At 43.2% G+C, this 9,849-nt stretch overlaps 1 pseudogene; it reads left to right on the top strand.

Annotated features, from left to right (window-relative positions):
• The first annotated feature begins 1,792 nt into the window (after positions 1-1,792).
• On the top strand, positions 1,793-1,909 carry LOC126471784 (5S ribosomal RNA; annotated as a pseudogene).
• Positions 1,910-9,849: the final 7,940 nt, after the last annotated feature.

Here is a 9,849-nt window from a genome sequence, read left to right as displayed (position 1 = left end):
TTACAACAGATTCAGTCTGAGTAGTGATTCTGGACGTCCACTTCTATGACGAGAGGTTGGAACACGCACTGCACCCATGAACATTGTCGAACATGATCGTTTTGGTCGTCCGGCAGTTATGGTGTGGGGGGGCATCTACATCTACACTTACATATTCATTAATACTCAGAAATTCACAGCTATGTGCCTGGAAGAGGGTTCATCGAACCACTTTCGCACTATTTCTCTACCGTTCCATTCTCTAACAGCTCGCGGAAAAAACGTACACTTAAATTTTTTCGTGCGAGCTCTGATTTTTCGTACTGTATTAGAATTATTATTTCCCCTGCATTGGTGGATGTCAAAAAAACATTTTCGAATTCGGAGGAGAAAGTAGGTGTTTATAATTTCATGAGAAGATCGTGCCGCAACGATAAACGCCTTTGTTTCAGTGAGTGTACCCTAATTCGTGTATCACATCCGTGACACTCTCTCTCCTATTTCGCGATAATACAAAACTGGCTGCCCTTCCCTGAAATTTTTCGACGTATTCCGTCAATCCCATATGGTGGGGATTCCATACTGCACAGCAGCACTCTAGCAAAGGACGTACAAGCGTGTTGTAGGCACTCTCTTTAGTAGACCTGTCGCATCTACTAAGTGTTCCGCCAATAAAACGCAGTCTTTGGTTTGCCATACCTACGTGATCTTTCCAATTTAAATTGTTCGTAATTGTAATTCCTAGATATTTAGTTGAATTGACTGCTTTAGATTTGAGTGATTTATCTTGTAAGCAAAATTTAACGGATTAGTTTTGGTGATCATGTTAGTGACCTCACACTTTTCATTACTCGTATTTAGGATGAAACACCATTTTTCACACGATACATATATCTTGTCTAAATCATTCTGTAATTGGTTTTGACCTTCTGATAACTCTACTAGACGGTAAATGACATCATCTGCAAAAAATCTGAGATGGATGCCCATACCGCGTCCTAAATCGTTTATATAGATCAGTAACAGGAGAGAGCATATTACCGTTCCTTGGGGAACACAAGATGTCACCTCTGTTTTACTCGGTCACTTTCCGTCAATTACTACGAACTGAGACCTTTCCGACGGGAATCCACTCGCACAACTGAGGATACCCCATAGGCATGCAACTTGATTAGAAGCCACTTTCGGAGAACAATATAAAAAGGAAATGCAGAAACATAGAGTCAATTTGAGATCCCCTGTCGATAGCACTCATTATTTCGTGAGGATAAACAGCTAGCTGCGTTTCACAAGAACGATATTTTCTGAATCCGTACTGACTATGTGTCAACAGCTCGTTTTCTTCGAGGTAATTCGTAATATTTGAACACAGGAGATCACGAATCCAGTGGCACAACTGATGATACCCCGTAGGCATGCAACTTGATTAGAAGCCACTTTTGAAGAACGATATAAAAAGGAAATGTAGAAATATGGAGTCAATTTGAGATCACCTGTCGATAGCACTCATTATTTCGTGAGGATAAACAGCTAGTTGCGTTTCACAAGAACGATATTTTCTGAATCCGTACTGACTGTGTGTTAACAGCTCGTTTTCTTCTAGGTAATTCGTAATATTTGAATACAGTATATGTTCCAATTTCTTACTTCAAATCGATGTCAGTGATATGCGTGTGTAATTCATCGGATTAATCCTACTTCCTGTCTTGAGTAATGATGTGACCTGTGCAACATTCCAGTCCTTAGGTACAGGTCTTTTACTGTTCAAGCGATTGTATATGATTTTTAAGTATGGAGCTGTTATATCAGCATAGCCAACGGCCTTGCCGTGGTGGTAACACTGGTTCCCGTCAGATCACCGAAGTTAAGCGCTGTCGGGCTGGCTAGCACTTAGATGGGTGACCATCCGGTCTGCCGAGCGCTGTTGGCAAGCGGGGTGCACTCAGGCCTTACGCGGCAACCTGAGGAGCTACTTGATTGAGAAGTAGCGGCTCCGTCTCGTAAACTGACATACGGTCGGGAGAGCGGTGAACTGACCACATGCCCCTCCATATCCGCATCGCCGGCCACAGTAGTCTAGCGGTTCTAGGTGCTCAGTCAGGAACCGCGTGACTGCTACGGTCGCAGGTTCGAATCCTGCCTCGGGCATGGATGTGTATGATGTCCTTAGGTTAGTTAGGTTTAAGTAGTTCTAAGTTCTAGGGGACTGATGACCACAGATGTTAAGTCCCATAGTGCTCAGAGCCATTTGAACCATATCCGCATCCAGCGACGCCTGAGGGCTGAAGATGACACGGCGGCCGGTCGGTACCGTTGGCCGTCCAAGGCCTGTTCGGACCGAGGCCTGTTCGGACAGAGTGAGTTATTATATAAGCATAGTTTGAAAGGAATCTAATTGGTATACAATCTGGACTGGAGGACTTGCCTTTAGTAGGTGATTTAAGCTGCCTTGTTACACCGAGGATATGTACAGGGTTATTACAAATGATTGAAGCGATTTCACAGCTCTACAATAACTTTATTATTTGAGATATTTTCACAATGCTTTGCACACACATACAAAAACTCAAAAACTTTTTTTAGGCATTTACAAATGTTCGATATGTGCCCCTTTAGTAATTCGGCAGACATCAAGCCGATAATCAAGTTCCTCCCACACTCGGCGCAGCATGTCCCCATCAATGAGTTCGAAAGCATCGTTGATGCGAGCTCGCAGTTCTGGCACGTTTCTTGGTAGAGGAGGTTTAAACACCGAATCTTTCACATAACCCCACATAAAGAAATCGCATGGGGTTAAGTCGGGAGAGCGTGGAGGCCATGACATGAATTGTTGATCATGATCTCCACCACGACCGATCCATCGGTTTTCCAATCTCCTGTTTAAAAAATGCTTCTGCTTTAGCCTTTTCCGTAAGATTTTCCTAACCGTCGACTGTGGTACGTTTAGCTCCCTGCTTACTTTATTCGTCGACTTCCGCGGCTACGCGTGAAACTTGCCCGCACGCGTTCAACCGTTTCTTCGCTCACTGCAGGCCGACCCGTTGATTTCCCCTTACAGAGGCATCCAAAAGCTTTAAACTGCGCATACCATCGCCGAATGGAGTTAGCAGTTGGTGGATCTTTGTTGAACTTCATCCTAAAGTGTCGTTGCACTGTTACGACTGACTGATGTGAGTGCATTTCAAGCACGACATACGTTTTCTCGGCTCCTGTCGCCATTTTGTCTCACTGCGCTCTCGAGCACTCTGGCGGCAGAAACATGAAGTGCGGCTTCAGCCGAACAAAACTTTATGAGTTTTTCTACGTATCTGTAGTGTGTCGTGACCATATGTCAATGAATGGAGCTACAGTGAATTTATGAAATCGCTTCAATCATTTGTAATAGCCCTGTACTTTCGAAGTAACCTAGTTGGCAGTGAAAGGGTATAGTACCGCCCGACATTGAAAATAAGTACATTCTTCATTATTCTTGTCAGAACAACATATTTTTTGTAATAATAACTCAATTTCACTTAATACACCGAAGCCGGATACCAGTGTAGGAAAGAATGACAATTGATTTATTTAATTGATCACATGTGCACTCCCACAAAATAAATCCCTACACCCAATTTGGTGAGATCTGTGAAATGAATGAATGTATGGTCGTCTGCTAACTGCAGATAGTGAAGGTGCAATATATGATCATCTTTGAGACGGTCCTTTGGTCACCTTTGGTGGAACCAAAGAGATGAAATTTACCGGAGCTTTGAGCGCCTGAAATGTGGCTGACCAATACGGTAGCAAGGTGCTCCCCCACTTCGGCAGAGGTGCGAAATGACCTGAAGAACGGCCATGTTTTTCAGCACTCGGGCGCTGGATCTTGTGTTGGTAAGACCTGTCCTAGGTGTGCTCCGTAAAGACAAAAGAGTGGAGAGAATGGTATGCATGTGGAATACTTAAGAGTAGTTTGGAATAATAATTTCTCTATTTCAGGAACTTTTGTGGGGAGAATTAAATGTCAGGCACATAATATTAAGGGGATCGCAGTAATCTTCGGAAGTGACCAACTGTCACAATGAAACCACGTGTAGCAATAAGTTGAAATACTTCCGAGTGCTAAAGTTAAGCTGAATTACTGGCGTGTGTACTATAAGTTGCAAATATTTAAGAAAAGGCGTGTGCAGGACTTGAAATTAGAGACGAGTACTTCCACGTGGTGAGTACTGTGTGAGTCTCAATCTGTGTATGAGACAAAGGATAAAGAGAAGTACTCGTCTATGGTATCAGTTGAGGACTCGCGTATGTGATGAATATGTTCTTAATATTACTTTGCGTGTTATGTTTCCGTGTGACGCTTGATTCAAACTATAATACTCTGAGAGCGAAGCAAGGTGAGTCAGCCGTCTATCCAGCAACGCCACTTGGCTTGCATTGCACAGGAAGACGTGCATATATCCTCCAGAGTTCACAGTAGGAAAGAAAAGTTACGAAGTGGGGCAGTGTCGTGTGAAACTGTGATTTATACTAATTGAAGTGGGAAAGCTGAAAGTGATGTGATTATAACGTTGTGACTATTCCTTGTGTTGTATTCCATGTTGCCAGTGTTGTGTATTTCATGTAATTTAAGTATGTGTGGTTTGCATGGGAGAGTAGCAAGATAAGTTCAAAGGCAGTGGGTTATGCATGTTCCTTTTTGTACCGCTCGGTCTGGAGGAAATTTTCGTGATGATGGGTGTGAGAGTCGAAGTGTGAGATATAGCAAAAGATCCACCATCCTATCCAGAAAGTGCACTGTAGCGTTAGATCATTACGAGACCATAAGATAATCATCAATGTAAAGCCATGCCCACTGGGCAAAGTTTCTCATGTGTAATTGTAGTAGAAAATGTAATGGTGTTTTTAGGTTATAGAATTTATCGGAATAAAAAAGACAGTGAAAAGAAAAAGATTCGTGGCCTTTTCCTTCGAATAGTATGTTGTCATGATATCCAGAATTTATAATGTATGCGCCATTCATAGTCAGTGCGATGGCCACGTGTTGACCAAAGCCGTTGGGTAAGAAAGAAAATGTGTTACTGCCAGTGCGTAGTGAACAGTCAGAATTGTGTAAATTACTAATAGTCAGATGTGCGTTATCCGTTTCCGTTGCGTAATATTCAAACAGGAGAATAATTTGTAACTTAATTGTGAGTACTAGAGCTCATGTTACTTGATAAATAAGAATGGATCCACTCGCTTGGCAGACCACTCATCTTGCAGGCCTGACTGCTTGATGCCACAGTATGAGCAAGGCATGTGGGTGCCTCTCAGCAGCAGTTCTTGATTCGAATTCTGGAATTTTTACTTCATCTTCTTTGGTGAAGGAATTTAGCAACTCTGAGTTAGTGGCACTGTCATCGGTAAAATTACCTTCGCTATTGTACAGTGAAGCTATTGATTATGTCTTGCCGCTGGCGTATTTCATGTACGACCAGAATCTCTTTGGATTTTCCCCCAGATTGTGAGGCAGAATTTAGTTGTGCAAACTATTAAAAGCATCTCGCAATGAACTTCCTGCTATACCTCGAGCTTCTGTACAACATCATCAATCTTAGTATACTGTTTCATGGGAGTACTGAACGTGGTACACCACCGATAAACGTTATTGTGACACTGTACTCCCCACCGTTGTGTGTTTTCTTCAGGAGTGCATTCAAGCCTGACTTCATTTTTATGAATGACAATGCGCAACCGCATCGAACAACGCGGGTGGAGGAGCTTCTGGAACAAGAGGGTATTGAGCGAATGAACTGGCCTGTCAGTTCCCCCGACTTAAATCCAAAGGAGTACGTGTGTGATGCGTTGGGGAGACATAATGCAGTACGTCCACATGTACCAACGACCATCCAGCAGTTGTTAACCGCGCTGGTGGAGGGCTGGGACGCCGTACCACAAGAACTCATTATTAACCTTGTGGCCCGTATATGAGCACGTTGCAGAGCACGCACTGCTGTCTGTGCGACCACCGACCCAATTAAGAATCATATACCGCCTTTTGTAATGTACAGGGGACCATCAAAAATCGCGGTGACTTCAAAGCAATTATTTTCTTTGAATAAAGTGTCATTTCTGTTCCTGTTAAAGCGTGTTTCTTTCAGTTACCTTCTGTACTATACTGTAACAGTTCTCTCTACCTACGGTCCAAGTTTCATCGACCTATTATACTTGGCAGTGATACATCATGCTAAAGTTACTTTTGTCCATTAGTTTTGAACACCTGTGTATTATGCATGAGTTATGTGTTTCACTAACGCCATTTACTGGGTGTTTCGTTTGCACCTTCAGCTTTCGCCACCGTCACGTTTTGGTAAACACCTCGTTGCCATTATTATCGACGTTTCTTCGCTATCATTTTCCTTCTGTTTGTGCATAGAATTTACTGACTGAGGATTTCTTCGCTACGCGGGTAGGTTTTCCCAAGCCTCTCGCGATTTTTCGCAGTGTGGCTCCGAATTACGTTCTCCTTGCGGACGTAATGTGACTGTTCAAAAATGGTTCAAATGACTCTGAGCACTATGGGACTTAACATCTGACGTCTTCAGTCCCCTAGAACTTAGAACTACTTAAACCTAACTAACCTAAGGACATCACACACATCCATGCCCAAGGCAGGATTCGAACCTGCGACCGTAGCAGCAGCGCGGTTCCGGACTGAAGCGCCTAGAGCCGGTCGGCCACAGCGGCCGGCGAATGTGACTGTTGACCTCTCGTTTGCTCCACGTTGTCCAATGATATTTGGGTAAATCGATTTCACACTGAGAAATACGCGTTGTATGTGTGTGGGAAAAATGTGCTCTCACAGCGTCACAGGACTCTTGATCAGACATCATTCAGTCTAGATGACCTGCAAGAATCATAAATCGTTAGGCATTGATACCCGTAGTCTGCCATGAGTATGCTTCATGCTTCTCACGAAAGTCTTCAAAGTTTATGGATACGTTCCCAAGTACTTTATCCTACATGTTGGTACGTTGCCCTTTTTGTATACGAGACGGCGAACCACCTGCCTTCCTCATTTTTTAATGCTTGGTGCATTACCAACATTTTGTATTCCCCAGAGACTCCTTTAACTCGAATTCATGCCCTGAGGTTTCTGAGGAACACTTTGGGGTTCACATTTTTTTACGCTCGTATCTTGGACAGTTAACGACTAGCTCATCTAGAAGAGTGTGTCTATATCCAGAGTTACTATTGCTGTGATTTTCAACGCAACATCTTATCACAGGGATCTCCTGTTGAAGCTTTACGATCAGATAACGTTGCACAACATTTATTTATGTCTGCTGCGGCAGACACGGGCCAGCTTCGGTTTCAGGCTCTAGCAGCTGGGGCCCCTCCCTGTGTCTCGGGTGGCAGACGCCTCATATGTCACATTCAAAAGCCCCTGGCGGCTGCCCCGCCATGTATTGGGACAGCTGGCTGTCTCCTCTGTCTCATTTATTACAACCTGCTCTCGATTTTATGCCTGAGGCGTTATATATGCTGTTTGTGAAATCAGCGTCTAGCACTTTTATTTAGTGACGTGGTTCTATCCATATGCTGGTGCTGAGCTGTATTTTGTCGTGGGACCAGATACGTAAGTTTTGACTTACGTGTGTTTATTTCGGAACTAAATGCACGTGAATAAGTTCTGAATAGCTGTCAGAGTTTACTAACACTATTGTCTGAATAGTTATGGTGCTAATGTCATCAGATGAGGCACTGAATCGCACCGCTTGCCTCTGACTATACATAATCTATTTCGTGGTTACAAACGCAGTACATTCTCAACGAAAAGGGAGCTTTATGGATCACGTAAAATATTACCACAATACACGATGTTTATAAATTAATTATACAAAAGTAACCCTTAATTGTGAAAACGGAAATTTTCGATACAGCACTGAAGGCAGTATATCTTAAAGTTTTATTTAGAAATGTTGAAAGTGAATATCTTTTGTAATAAGACAAATGCACCGTCTCTAATCTCTTTCCTGCCGAATCCTATGAACTAAGTCTTGCTGTGTGGTGGCAGCTGCTTGTGTTATCCGCTGTCGCAGCTCGTCGACGTTTTCAGAAGCGGAGGAATAAACTCTCTGTCTCTAATGTAACCCGGCACATAGAAGTCCACTGGGGTTAAAACAGGTGATCGTGGTGGCCAGGATATTGTTCCACCACGACCAATCCGAATCGGCACATTCCCACGGAGATAGACAACAACTTCATGACGATATTGTGGTGGCGCACCATCTTGCTGGAAAATAAATTCTGTGCCCATATTCTGTTGTATGAGGCATTAGATAATGTTCAAGCACGTTCGGGTACGATGTTCTTGTTACAGCTGACTCGGCAACAAAATGGACCGTAAATCTCGTTACAGCTTACAGTGAAACAGCATTTACCTTAGGCGAGACCCGTGCATGTTCGATTACGTGACGTGGTTTCTGCTTACCTTATGTCCGAACCTTATTCCGATTCACTCTACAGCAGGAGAGAGAGGTGGCTTCGTCATTAAACACAGTTTTAATAAGAAAATTATCTTTAGTCTGCATTTTGTTTAACATTTCTACACAAAACTCAGCTAGTTTTTCTTCGTAACTTTCCCTTAAAGCTTGCAGTAGTTCCAGTTTGTAAGGTTTGAATGACAGGCGTTTCCGTAATACCTTCCTCACTGTAACATTAGGAGTTTCCGGGACTACGAATATAATACTGCCGAACTTGTGCAATTGCTGAGTCAGAGACTGCTGGCCGATCCTGACCCAGCGTCCTATGTGATACACAATCGATTTCGCTAAAACGTTTCCGTCAATTAATAACAGTTAACCTTTGAGATGGTGACTTAATTGTTCTGCCAATACTTGTTCTTATACGTCATAGTTTCATAAACGTGTTCTGGCGTCAGTGCAATGGAGGTATGTAGAATCACACTTCCTCACGCCTGTCCACTCAAGACACAAGAGAGAACTGCTCTAAAACTCTCTTACGAGGCGAATAAATGGTTCATATGGTTCTAAGCACTATGGAACATAACACTTGAGGTCATCAGTAGCCTAGACTTAGAACTACTTAAACCTAACTAACCTAAGTACATTACACAATCCATGCCCGAGGCAGGATTCGAACCTGCGACCGTAGCAGCAGCGCGGTTCCGGACTGGAGCGCCTAGAACCGCTCGGCCACAGCGGCCTGCCGAGGCGAATACATCAAGTAACAGGCATATAGTACAAAGACATTACAACTTTTCCAATCACAGATTAACGTTCATATCGATATTGTCTCACAGAAATTCCATTTATGTAGAATAGCTTACATCTAACTATGATTGGGTTTTCATAAGTTTAAATAATCAGTTAGTTTTAGAAACAATAAACTGTGACGGATTTTGAGAATACAATAATCTAAAAGTGACATGAAATAGGAAATAAACTAGCTCTAAACTAATCTAAAAATTCCGTGTGAACAGATCTCAAATGACCCTAACGATGTTGACCGACTGCTGTTTCATCCTCAGCCTACAGGCGTCTTGGGATATGTATATGGAGAGATGAGTGGTCGGCACACCGCTCTCTCGGCCATTGTCAACTTTCGTGACTGGAGCTGCTACTTCCCAGTCAAGTAGCTCCTCATTCTGCCTCACAAGGGCTGACTGCAACCTGCTTGTCAACAGTGCTCGTCAGACTGGAAGGTCACCCAACCAAGTGCTAGCAAAGACCGACAGCGCTTAATTTCTGTGATCTGACGGGCAACGGTATTACCTTTGCGACAAGGCCGTTGGCGAATTGTGAAGTAAAGGCTCCCAAAAATCGAAACAGACCCACCATCTTACACAAATAAAAATGTGTTTTGAAAATGTTACGAAATATAACCAGG

The sequence above is a fragment of the Schistocerca serialis genome, chromosome 3, assembly GCF_023864345.2.
Source record: "Schistocerca serialis cubense isolate TAMUIC-IGC-003099 chromosome 3, iqSchSeri2.2, whole genome shotgun sequence".
Classification (NCBI taxonomy): Eukaryota; Metazoa; Arthropoda; class Insecta; order Orthoptera; family Acrididae; genus Schistocerca; species Schistocerca serialis.
Note: the sequence above shows the minus strand (reverse complement) of the source record. Positions and strands in the feature narration are given on the sequence as shown.